Below are 13,302 nucleotides of genomic sequence, written 5' to 3' on the forward strand. Positions count from 1 at the left end.
GGGGACGCTGGACTCGGCGAACTGAGATGAGAACAGCGGAGGCTGGTACCCGAGGCTACTCTGAAAAGGAGATAGCCCGGTCGCAGACGAAGGAAGCGAGTTGTGGGCGTATTCTGCCCAGGGGAGCTGTTCTGACCAAGACGCAGGGTTGCGAAAAGAAAGACTGCGTAAGATGCGACCAATAGTCTGATTGGCCCGTTCTGCTTGACCGTTAGACTGGGGGTGAAAGCCGGAAGAGAGACTGACGGAAGCCCCAATCAAACGGCAAAACTCCCTCCAAAATTGAGACGTGAATTGCGGACCTCTGTCCGAAACGACGTCTGACGGAAGGCCATGAATTCTGAAAACATTCTCGATGATGATTTGTGCCGTCTCTTTAGCAGAAGGAAGCTTAGCAAGGGGAATGAAATGAGCCGCCTTAGAGAACCTATCGACAACCGTAAGAATAACAGTCTTCCCCGCTGACGAAGGCAGTCCGGTGACAAAATCTAAGGCGATGTGAGACCACGGTCGAGAGGGAATGGGAAGCGGCCTGAGACGGCCGGCAGGAGGGGAGTTACCGGACTTAGTCTGCGCGCAGACCGAACAAGCAGCCACGAAACGACGCGTGTCATGCTCCCGGGTGGGCCACCAAAAACGCTGGCGAATGGAAGCAAGCGTACCCCGAACGCCAGGGTGGCCGGCTAACTTGGCAGAGTGAGCCCACTGAAGAACGGCCAGACGAGTAGGAACGGGAACGAAAAGAAGGTTCCTAGGACAAGCGCGCGGCGACGGAGTGTGAGTGAGCGCTTGCTTTACCTGCCTCTCAATTCCCCAGACAGTCAACCCGACAACACGCCCCTCAGGGAGAATCCCCTCGGGGTCAGTGGAGGCTACTGAAGAACTGAAGAGACGAGATAAAGCATCAGGCTTGGTGTTCTTAGAGCCCGGACGATAAGAAATCACGAACTCGAAACGAGCGAAAAACAGCGCCCAACGCGCCTGACGCGCATTAAGTCGTTTGGCAGAACGGATGTACTCAAGGTTCCTATGGTCAGTCCAAACGACAAAAGGAACGGTCGCCCCCTCCAACCACTGTCGCCATTCGCCTAGGGCTAACCGGATGGCGAGCAGTTCGCGGTTTCCCACATCATAGTTACGTTCCGACGGCGACAGGCGATGAGAAAAATACGCGCATGGGTGGACCTTGTCGTCAGAGAGGGAGCGCTGAGAAAGAATGGCTCCCACGCCCACCTCTGACGCGTCAACCTCGACAACGAACTGTCTAGAGACGTCAGGTGTAACAAGGATAGGAGCGGATGTAAAACGATTCTTGAGGAGATCAAAAGCTCCCTGGGCGGAAACGGACCACTTAAAGCACGTCTTGACAGAAGTAAGGGCTGTGAGAGGAGCTGCCACCTGACCGAAATTACGGATGAAACGACGATAGAAGTTCGCGAAGCCGAGAAAGCGCTGCAGCTCGACGCGTGACTTAGGGGCGGGCCAATCAATGACAGCTTGGACCTTAGCGGGATCCATCTTAATGCCTTCAGCGGAAATAACAGAACCGAGAAATGTGACGGAGGAGGCATGAAAAGTGCACTTCTCAGCCTTCACAAAAAGACAATTCTCTAAAAGGCGCTGGAGGACACGTCGAACGTGCTGAAGATGAATCTGGAGTGACGGTGAAAAAATCAGGATATCGTCAAGGTAAACGAAAACAAAGATGTTCAGCATGTCTCTCAGGACATCATTGACTAATGCCTGAAAGACAGCTGGAGCGTTAGCGAGGCCGAAAGGAAGAACCCGGTATTCAAAGTGCCCTAACGGAGTGTTAAACGCCGTCTTCCACTCGTCCCCCTCCCTGATGCGCACGAGATGGTAAGCGTTACGAAGGTCCAACTTAGTGAAAAACCTGGCTCCCTGCAGGATCTCGAAGGCTGAAGACATAAGAGGAAGCGGATAACGATTCTTAACTGTTATGTCATTCAGCCCTCGATAATCTATGCAGGGGCGCAGAGACCCGTCCTTCTTCTTGACAAAAAAAAACCCCGCTCCGGCGGGAGAGGAGGAGGGGACTATGGTACCGGCGTCAAGAGCTACAGACAAATAATCCTCGAGAGCCTTACGTTCGGGAGCCGACAGAGAGTATAGTCTACCCCGGGGGGGAGTGGTTCCCGGAAGGAGATCAATACTACAATCATACGACCGGTGTGGAGGAAGAGAGGTGGCCCTGGACCGACTGAACACCGTGCGCAGATCGTGATATTCCTCTGGCACCCCTGTCAAATCACCAGGCTCCTCCTGTGAAGAAGAGACAGAGGAAACAGGAGGGATAGCAGACATTAAACATTTCACATGACAAGAGACGTTCCAGGAGAGGATAGAATTACTAGACCAATTAATGGAAGGATTATGACAAACTAGCCAGGGATGGCCCAAAACAACAGGTGTAAAAGGTGAACGAAAAATCAAAAAAGAAATGGTTTCGCTATGATTACCAGAAACAGTGAGGGTTAAAGGTAGCGTCTCATGCTGAATCCTGGGGAGAGGACTACCATCCAGGGCGAACAAGGCCGTGGACTCCCTTAACTGTCTGAGAGGAATGTCATGTTCCCGAGCCCAGGTCTCGTCCATAAAACAGCCCTCCGCCCCAGAGTCTATTAAGGCACTGCAGGAAGCTGACGAACCGGTCCAGCGTAGATGGACCGACAAGGTAGTGCAGGATCTTGAAGGAGAGACAGGAGTAGTAGCGCTCACCAGTAGCCCTCCGCTTACTGATGAGCTCTGGCTTTTACTGGACATGAAGTGACAAAATGACCAGCAGAACCGCAATAGAGACAGAGGCGGTTGGTGATTCTCCGTTCCCTCTCCTTAGTCGAGATGCGGATACCTCCCAGCTGCATAGGCTCAGCTCCCGAGCCGGCAGAGGAAGATGGTAGTGATGCGGAGAGGGGGGCAACGGAGAACGCGAGCTCCTTTCCACGAGCTCGGTGACGAAGATCAACCCGTCGCTCAATGCGAATAGCGAGTTCAATCAGGGAATCCACGCTGGAAGGGACCTCCCGGGAGAGAATCTCATCCTTTACCTCTGCGCGGAGACCCTCCAGAAAACGAGCGAGCAAAGCCGGCTCGTTCCAGCCACTGGAGGCAGCAAGAGTGCGAAACTCAATAGAGTAGTCTGTTATGGATCGATTACCTTGACATAGGGAAGACAGGGCCCTGGAAGCCTCCTCCCCAAAAACAGATCGATCAAAAACCCGTATCATCTCCTCCTTAAAGTCCTGATACTGGTTAGTACACTCAGCCCTTTCCTCCCAGATTGCCGTGCCCCACTCACGAGCCCGTCCAATAAGGAGAGATATGACGTAGGCGACACGAGCAGTGCTCCTGGAGTAAGTGTTGGGCTGGAGAGAAAACACAATATCACACTGGGTGAGGAACGAGCGGCATTCAGTGGGCTCCCCAGAGTAACACGGCGGGTTATTGATTCTGGGCTCCGGAGATTCGAAAGCCCTGGAAGTGGCCGGTGGATCGAGGCGGAGATGGTGAACCTGTTCTGTGAGGTTGGAGACTTGGGTGGCCAGGGTCTCAACGGCATGTCGAGCAGCAGACAATTCCTGCTCGTGTCTGCCTAGCATCGCTCCCTGGATCTCGACGGCTGAGTGGAGAGGATCCGAAGTCGCTGGGTCCATTCTTGGTCGGATTCTTCTGTTACGGTGAGTGAATGAGGACCCAAAAGCGAACTAACTTAAACAGAGCTTCTTTAATAACCAAACTGTGGTAGGCTCAGATAGACCGGCAGATTCCGACAGGACAGGACAAGGTTACAGCAAACATGACGATAGTCTGGCTCAGGCATGAAACACAACAAACAAGAATCCGACAAGGACAGGAACAAAAACAGAGAGAGATATAGGGGACTAATCAGAGGGAAAAGGGGAACAGGTGGGAGAAGGGGTGACGAGGTAGTCAAGAGGAGACAAGGAACAGCTGGGGGAAAGCGGGGGAGAAAAGGTAACCTAATACGACCAGCAGAGGGAGACAGGGTGAAAGGAAAGGACAGAAAGACACAACATGACAATACATGACACACATAGACTGCTGTTATGTTCACTGTGTGAAGAGTTTTGAAAAAGTGACCTAAATATTGAGAAATGGGTCCTAGCGATTGTAAAAAAAACTGTAAAAACAGATTACGGGACAGTTGGAAAATATATTGGGACTCCATGCAATCATGACTCAATACGAACCTACACATGCATTCCGTAATTGCTACAAAGTTACAGAAAGCTAAACCAACAACTACACAAATTTAAATTGGTCCAAAGAGGAAAAAACGTAGCTAGCAAACTAGCTAGCGTTGATTTATTTTGCCCACATATTTCTTTGGAGCATCTGATGACCTAATGTGTCAAGTGATGAACATGAATTTCTCTGGTCCCCTTAACTGCAAAAGCTGTCAAATCCTCCCACATGTTTCTAGTTTGACCAGCTGTTTTCAGCAACTGATATTTTTGAATTCGGTTGTCATATTGGGAGGTTTGCTAGCAACAAGCTATTTAGCTAGCTTCTAGCCTAGTGTTTGATATGCATTGCCATCTCTGCATAATTAACAGTCAGTATTGACGAGTGTCCTGACGAGAAGGCTAATTTTTCTACCGATCCCAGCATTATGATCAGCTTCTTGTTATGGATGTATCCAAATAAATGTCAATAGAAAACAGCTACTTTGCTGTTATTCTGTCTGCAGAGGTAGAGACTGTTAGCCTTGGCTAGCTGGCGAGATAACAGCAAGCAAGGGATAAGACCGTTGCCAGCGAGCAAAGCAACGCAACATATAGAACGAACGTCTGGGTCGCGTCTCAACCAAAACATGAGAAAGTATGAATTTGCTTATAAAAATTATAATATCAATGAAAAAAAATATTTATACTGGTAAATGTGGGTTTTCATATGGTTTTACTTGGCAACTGTCCTATAAGCAGGATAACCACATATGTTCTGGACATTACTTTGGAAAAAGAAACTCCCATTATTTATCCCTTATGCTGCGTTTAAACGAAGTACGCAAAAACTGTCATAACAGTCGGCATAACGGGACAAGAAAGCAAGACAGATGGTAACTGCAAAAGCAAGCCAACACGAAAGCAAAGATTTTCATAACTAAATCTCAATGTTCTGTCTGTGACCACAGTAAACGTTGTTATGGTGATTTCAGTAAACAAACAGTGCAAATTAACATCCGGTTGAAAACAATGCTATGGCAGACGTCAAAAGTTTAAATATTTGTACTTTGGTGGAAAGACCCGCGGTAACTGACGGCATTCACCGCCAGCCTCAAGGGCATTTAACATTGTGCTCTCATTGAAAACAATGACATCCGGTTTGCCGTCTACCTTGTACCATGTAAACGTGGCATTACATTAAGTTTTCCAAAATTACCGCCAACCAGCTACATTGGTTCTAATTCGACAAGATTCACATGGCTATATCTCCATAAATAATTGGTACATTAAGCCAATGGTGGCTTAACATGCTTACGGTGGTGTGGAGAACACAAATGGACCCATGTATGGCTTATGTTTGTGTCCTTTAAACTTTATGCAGAAATGTGGTGGAAATGTCTCCTAAATTACTGTTCAGTAATTTGAATTTGGCCATAACTTTATTAGTAAGTGGCATATTAAGCCTAATGATGACTTAAAAATGACAAGGTAATGTGGAAATGCTATCAATTGGATCATGTATATTTTGAAAAATAATAATGAAAATATGGCCAAACAAAATACAGAATATTATATTTTATACCATTGTAGTTAGTGGACTTTAGGGAACACCAATTTGACCGTTTTAAGTGTTTAAATGTAAAATCCTGAAAGTGTGGAAGAAAATATGTTCAAGAATCAGTGATTTTGGTAGATTTTTGAACACTTTTTAACCACTTTTCTATAAAATATTTAAAGGAAGTAGGTGCCAGGCATACAGGTTTGTGTCAACAACTGCAACGCTGCTAGGTTTTTCCCACTCAGCAGTTTCCCAAGTGTCAAGAATGGTCCACCACCCAAAGGACATCTAGCCAACTTGACACAACTGTGGGAAGCATTGGAGTCAACGTGGGCCAGCAACCCTGTGGAACGCTTTCGAAACCTTGTAGAGTCCATGACCCAACAAATTGAGGCTGTTCTGAAGGGGGGGGGCTTCCCCAAACTGTTGCCACAAAGTTGGAAGCAAAGAATTGTCTAGAATGTCATTTTATGCTGTAGCGTTAAGATTTCCCTTCACTGGAACTAAGGGGCCTAGCCCGAACCATGAAAAACAGCCCCAGACCATTATTCTTCCTCCACCAAACTTTACAGTTGGCACTATGCATTTGGGTAGGTAGCGTTCTCATGGCATCTGCCAAACCCAGATTCGTCCGTCGGACTGCCTGATGGTGATGCGTGATTCATCACTCCAGAGAATGCATTTCCACTGCTCCAGAGCCCAATGGCGGCGAGCTTTGGTGATCTTAGGTTTGTGTGCTGCTGTTCGGCCATGGAAACCCGTTTCATGAAGCTCCCAACGAATAGTTATTGTGCTGAAGTTGATTCTGGGGGCAGTTTGGAACTTGGGAGTGAGTGTTACAACTGAGGTCAGACGATTTTACGCGCTACACGCTTCAGCACTCGGCGGACCCGTTCTGTGAGCTTGTTAGGCCTATCACTTCGCAGGCTGAGCCTTTGTTAATCCTAGAAGTCTCCACTTCACAGTAACAGCACTTACAGTTGACCAGGAGAGCTCTAGCAGGGCAGAAATTTGACGAACTGACTTGTTGGAAAGGAGGCATCCTATGACGGTGCCACATTGAAAGTCACTGAGCTCTTTAGTAAGGTCATTCTTCTGCCAATGTTTTTCTATGGCGTTTGCATGCTGTGTGCTCGATTTTATGCACCTGTCAGCAACCACTGTTGCTGAACTAGCCGAATCCACTAATTTGAAGAGCTGTCCACTTACTTTTGTATATACAGTGCATTTGGAAAGTATTCAGACCCCTTGAGTTTTTCCACATTTTGTTACGTTACAGCATTATTCTAAAATTGATTAAATTAATTGTATCCTCCTTAATCTACACACAATACCACATAATTCAAAGTGAAAACAGGTTTTCAGAAATGTTTGTGAGCCAAATACAGGACCATTCTGGAAGAAAACCTGATGGAGTCTGCAAAAGACCTGAGACTGGGACGGAGATTTGTCTTCCAACAAGACAATGATCCAAAACATAAAGCAAAATCTACAATGGAATGGTTCAAAAATAAACATATCCAGGTGTTAGAATGGCCAAGTCAAAGTCCGAATCCAATCGAGAATCTGTGGAAAGAACTGAAAACTGCTGTTCACAAATGCTCTCCATCCAACCTCACTGAGCTCGAGCTGTTTTGCAAGGAGGAATGGGAAAAAATGTCAGTCTCTCAATGTGCAAAACTGATAGAGACATACCCCAAGCGACTTACAGCTGTAATCGCACCAAAAGGTGGCGCTACAAAGTATTAACTTAAGGGGGCTGAATAATTTTGCACGCCCAATTTTTCAGTTTTTGATTTGTTAAAAAAGTTTGAAATATCCAATAAATGTCATTCCACTTCATGATTGTGTCCCACTTGTTGTTGATTCTTCACAAAAAAATACAGTTTTATATCTTTATGTTTGAAGCCTGAAATGTGGCAAAAGGTCGCAAAGTTCAAGGGGGCCGAATACTTTCGCAATGCACTGTAGCATTGCAATCAGTAGACTTCAGGGAACACCTGCATAACTTTTTAGAGTATTTACATGTAAACTATTGGAAATAGCCATGAAAACATTTACTAAAAACAGTGCTAAAAGTTTAAAGGATATGTACAGTCTGAATTCAAAATGGATTAAATAGATGTTTTTTCTCACCCATCTAGACACAATACCCCATAATGACAAAGTGAAAACATGGATTTAGATATGTTTGCTAATTTATTGAAAAGGATATATGACACCATTCTGTATACTTCTGGCCCTTCTTTGGACACTGTGTTAACAACCCTGCAGGCAAGCTTCAATGCCATACAACTCTCTATCCGTGGCCTCCAATTGCTCTTAAATACAAGTAAAACTAAATGTATGCTCTTCAACCGATCGCTACCTGCACCTGCCCGCCTGTCCAACATCACTACTCTGGACGGCTCTGACTTAGAATACGTGGACAACTACAAATACTTAGGTGTCTGGTTAGACTGTAAACTCTCCTTCCAGACCCATATCAAACATCTCCAATCCAAAGTTAAATCTAGATTTGGCTTCCTATTTCGCAAAACAAAGCATCCTTCACTCATGCTGCCAAACATACCCTTGTAAAACTGACCATCCTACCAATCCTCGACTTCAGCGATGTCATTTACAAAATAGCCTCCAATACCCTACTCAACAAATTGGATGCAGTCTATCACAGTGCAATCCGTTTTGTCACCAAATTCATATACTACCCACCATTGCGACCTGTACGCTCTCGTTGGCTGGCCCTTGCTTCATAATCATCGCCAAACCCACTGGCTCCATGTCATCTACAAGACCCTGCTAGGTAAAGTCCCCCCTTATCTCAGCTCGCTGGTCACCATAGCATCACCCACCTGTAGCACGCGCTCCAGCAGGTATATCTCTCTGGTCACCCCCAAAACCAATTCTTTCTTTGGCCGCCTCTCCTTCCAGTTCTCTGCTGCCAATGACTGGAACGAACTGCAAAAATCACTGAAGCTGGAGACTCATATCTCCCTCACTAACTTTAAGCACCAGCTGTCAGAGCAGCTCACAGATCACTGCACCTATACATAGCCCATCTGTAAATAGCCCATCGAACTACCTCATCCCCATACTGTTATTTATTTATTTTGCTCCTTTGCACCCCAGTACCACTACTTGCACACTCATCTTCTGCACATCTATCTACCCAGTGTTTAATTTGCTATACTGTAATTATTTCGCCACTATGGCCTATTTATTGCCTCATCCCCCTCATCTTACCTCATGTGCACACACTGTATATAGACTTTCTCTATTGTATTATTGACTGTATGTTAGTTTATTCCATGTGTAACTCTGTGCTGTTGTTTGTGTCGCACTGCTTTGCTTTATCTTGGCCAGGTCGCAGTTGTAGATGAGAACTTGTTCTCATCTAGCCTACCTGGTTAAATAAAGGTGATATAAAGAAGAAAAAAAAACTATAACTAGGCCACACGGGAACATTCAATTTTGTCTTGGTAAGCAACTCCAATGTCTGCTTTGTTTAGTTTTACCCATTTACCAGTAGGCACCCTTCTTTGCGAGGCATTGGGGAAACCTCCCTGGTCTTTGTGGTTGAATCTGTATTTGTAAATTTACTGTGCAGTTGATAATTGCATAGTGCATTCAAAAAATATTCAGACCCCTTGACTCTTTCCCAATTTTGTTACGTTACAGCATTATTCTAAAATTGATTAAATTAATTGTATCCTCCTTAATCTACACACAATACCACATAATTCAAAGTGAAAACACGTTTTCAGAAATGTTTGCAAATGTATAAAATAAAAAAAACAGAAATACCTAATTTACTTAAGTATTTGCTATGAGACTCGAAATTGAGCTCAGGTGCACCCTGTTTCCATTAATCATCCTTGAGATGTGTCTACAACTTGATTGGAGTCCACCTGTGGTAAATTCAATTGACTGGACATGATTTGGAAAGGAACACACCTGTCTATATAAGTTTCCACGGTTGACAGTGCATGTCAGAGAAAAATACAGGCCATGAGGTTGAAGGAATTGTGCGTAGAGCGCCGAGACAGGATTGTGTCAAGACACAGATCAGGGGAAGGGTACCAAAAAAATGTCTGCAGCATTGAAGGTCCCCAAGAACACAGTGGCCTCCATCATTCTTAAATGGAAGAAGTTTGGAACCACCAAGACTCTTCCTAGAGCTGGCCGCCTGGCCAAAGTCAGCAATCGGGAGAGAAGTGCCTTGGTCAGGGAGGAGCTTCAGAGTTCCTCTGTGGAGATGGGAGAACCTTTCCGATGGACAACAGTCTCTGCAGCACTCCACCAATCAGACTGAGGCGAAGGTTCACCTTCCAACAGGACAAAGACCCTAAGCAAACAGCAAATACAACGCAGGAGTGGCTTGGGGACAAATCTCTGAATGTCCTTGAGTGGCCCAGCCAGAGCCCGGACTTGAACCCAATCGAACATCTCTGGAGAGACCTGAAAATAGCCAGAGACACTCCCGATCCAACCTGACAGAGCTTGAGAAGATCTGCAGAAAATAATTGGAGAAACTCACCATATACAGGTGTGCAACGCTTGTAGCGTCCTACCAAAAAAAGACTTGAGGCTGTAATTGCTGCTAAAGGTGCTTCAACAAAGTACTGAGTAAAGGGTCTGAATACTTATGTAAATGTGGTATTTCTGTTTTTTTTTGTGGTATTTTTGCACATTTAAAAAGGAAAACCTGTCTTTGCCTTGTCATTATGGTGTATTGTGTGTAGGTTGATGAGTGAGGGAAAAACTATTTAATTAATTTTAGAATAAGGCTCTAATGTAACGAAATATGGAAAAAGTACAGGGGTCTGAATACTTTCCGAATGCACTCTGTTGGGTACAAAGATGAAGCAGTCGTTCAAAAATCATTTTAAACATTATTATTGCACCCAGAGTGAGTCCATGCAACTTATTGTGACCTTTTATTTCAGATTTACTCCTGAACTTATTTAAGCTTGCCATAGCAAATGGGTTCAAGAAATATTGACTCAAGAAATTTCAGCTTAAATGTTTTAATTCATTTGTAAAACGTTCTAAAAACATTATTCCACTTTGATATTATGGGGTATTGTGTGTAGGCCAGTGACATAACATCTACATGTAATCAATTTTAAACTCAGGCTTTAACACAACAAAATGTGGAAAAGTTGAAGGTTGTAAATACTCTCTGAAGGCATTTCTGGGCCATTTTATTGTGTTTTTATTTAATAAAATGTTAGGTGTGCTTGCAAAGCAAAACACAACTCTAGATTTATTACATACTCATATTATTATTTGATTTCTTTAGTTCGATGTAGAGCTTAAATTATTTAAGTAATTAATACAAAACCAACTCCAAATGCACAGACTGCCCCAACTGTGATTGCTTGAGAAAATAATCATAGCATTTATACTTCTTGAACTATAACAATATTTAAATGAGCTCCCAATACACTTCAATGGCAAAAAAAAATGTCCCATAGACTTAAATGTAAAAAATAAACATTCTAGAACTATCTCCTTCTACACTGTTTAAACTATTAATACCAAACCAACATTGAGATGTTCAGACTGCCCAAACTTAGATTGCTTGCCAAAAAATATTTGATACTATGTATACTTTTGGAACTATAACCATTTTAAATTGTAATAATTAATATGGGTTTGAATGAGAACCATAGGAATAAAGTGGTAGCTATTCAGAATGATCCTGCTCCTTGGTTAATGAAGCTACAAGACCAACTTTAAAACATTCAGGCTATCCTAACTTCAAATTCTCTTTATAAACTACTTTTTTTAAGTATTAGCAAAATTACCATAACATAACTCACCTATAGTAACTCTTGAATCGTTCAAGCAAGAGACACCTGTTACGGTTTTCTTCCGATGAAGGAGAGGCGGACCAAAATGCAGCGTGGTTATTTTGATACATGTTTAATAAAATATAAACACGAACAATACAAAACAAGAAACGTGACGTGAAAACCTAAACAGCCTATCTGGTGCAAACAAACACAGAGACAGGAACAATCACCCACGAAACACTCAAAGAATATGGCTGCCTAAATATGGTTCCCAATCAGACACAACAATAAACACCTGCTTCTGATTGAGAACCACTCCAGGCAGCCATAGACTATTCTAGACAACCCCACTATACCACAATCCCAATACCTGCAAAAACCCCAAGACAAAACACACCACATAATTAACCCATGTCACACCCTGGCCTGACCAAAATAATAAAGAAAACACAAAATACTAAGACCAGGGCGTGACAGAACCCCCCCCCCCCCCCAAGGTGCGGACTCCTGGCCGCACACCTAAACCCATAGGGGAGGGTCCCAGGTGGACGTCTGTCCACGGTGGCGGGACGTGGACCCCACTCCAACAAAGTCTTCGTCCCCTTGCATCGCGTCCTTAGATTGGCTACCCTCGCCGCCGACCTTGGCCTAGTAACCCTCACCAAGGGCCCCACTGGACTGAGGGGCAGCTCGGGACTGAGGGGCAGCTCGGGACTGAGGGGCAGCTCGGGACTGAGGGGCAGCTCGGGACTGAGGGGCAGCTCGGGACTGAGAGGAAGCTCAGGCAGGTTAATGGCAGATCTGGGCTGACTGGCGGCTCTGGCGGATCCTGGCTGACTGGCGGCTCTGGCGGATCCTGGCTGACTGGCGGCTCTGGCTGACTGGCGGCTCTGGAAGATCTTGGCTGACTGGCGGATCCTGGCAGACTGGCGGCTCTGGCTGCTCCATGCAGACTGGCGGCTCTGGCTGCTCCATGCAGACTGGCGGCTCTGGCTGCTCCATGCAGACTGGCGGATCTGGCTGCTCCATGCAGACTGGCGGCTCTGGCTGCTCCATGCAGACTGGCGGCTCTGGCTGCTCCATGCAGACAGGCGGCTCTGGCTGCTCCATGCAGACTGGCGGCTCTGGCTGCTCCATGCAGACTGGCGGCTCTGGCTGCTCCATGCAGACTGGCGGCTCTGGCTGCTCCATGCAGACTGGCGGCTCTGGCTGCTCCATGCAGACTGGCGGCTCTGGCTGCTCCATGCAGACTGGCGGCTCTGGCTGCTCCATGCAGACTGGCGGCTATGGCTGCTCCATGCAGACTGGCAGCTCCTTGCAGACTGGCAGCTCCTTGCAGACTGGCAGCTCCTTGCAGCTCCTTGCAGACTGGCGGCTCCTTGCAGCTCCTTGCAGACTGGCGGCTCCTTGCAGACTGGCGGCTCTGGCTGCTCCATGCAGACTGGCAGCTCCTTGCAGACTGGCAGCTCCTTGCAGACTGGCAGCTCCTTGCAGACTGGCAGCTCCATGCAGACTGGCAGCTCTGGCAGCTCCTTGCAGACTGGCAGCTCTGACTGCTCCTTGCAGACTGGCAGCTCTGACTGCTCCTTGCAGACTGGCAGCTCTGGCTGCTCCTTGCAGACTGGCAGCTCTGGCTGCTCCTTGCAGACTGGCAGCGCTGAACAGGCGGGAGACTCCGGCAGCGCTGGAGAAGAGGAAGGCTCTGACAGCGCTAGACAGGCGGGAAACTCCGGCAGCG

Source organism: Oncorhynchus mykiss, chromosome 16 (assembly GCF_057628025.1).
Source record: "Oncorhynchus mykiss isolate SJ-2025 chromosome 16, ASM5762802v1, whole genome shotgun sequence".
Taxonomy (NCBI): domain Eukaryota; kingdom Metazoa; phylum Chordata; class Actinopteri; order Salmoniformes; family Salmonidae; genus Oncorhynchus; species Oncorhynchus mykiss.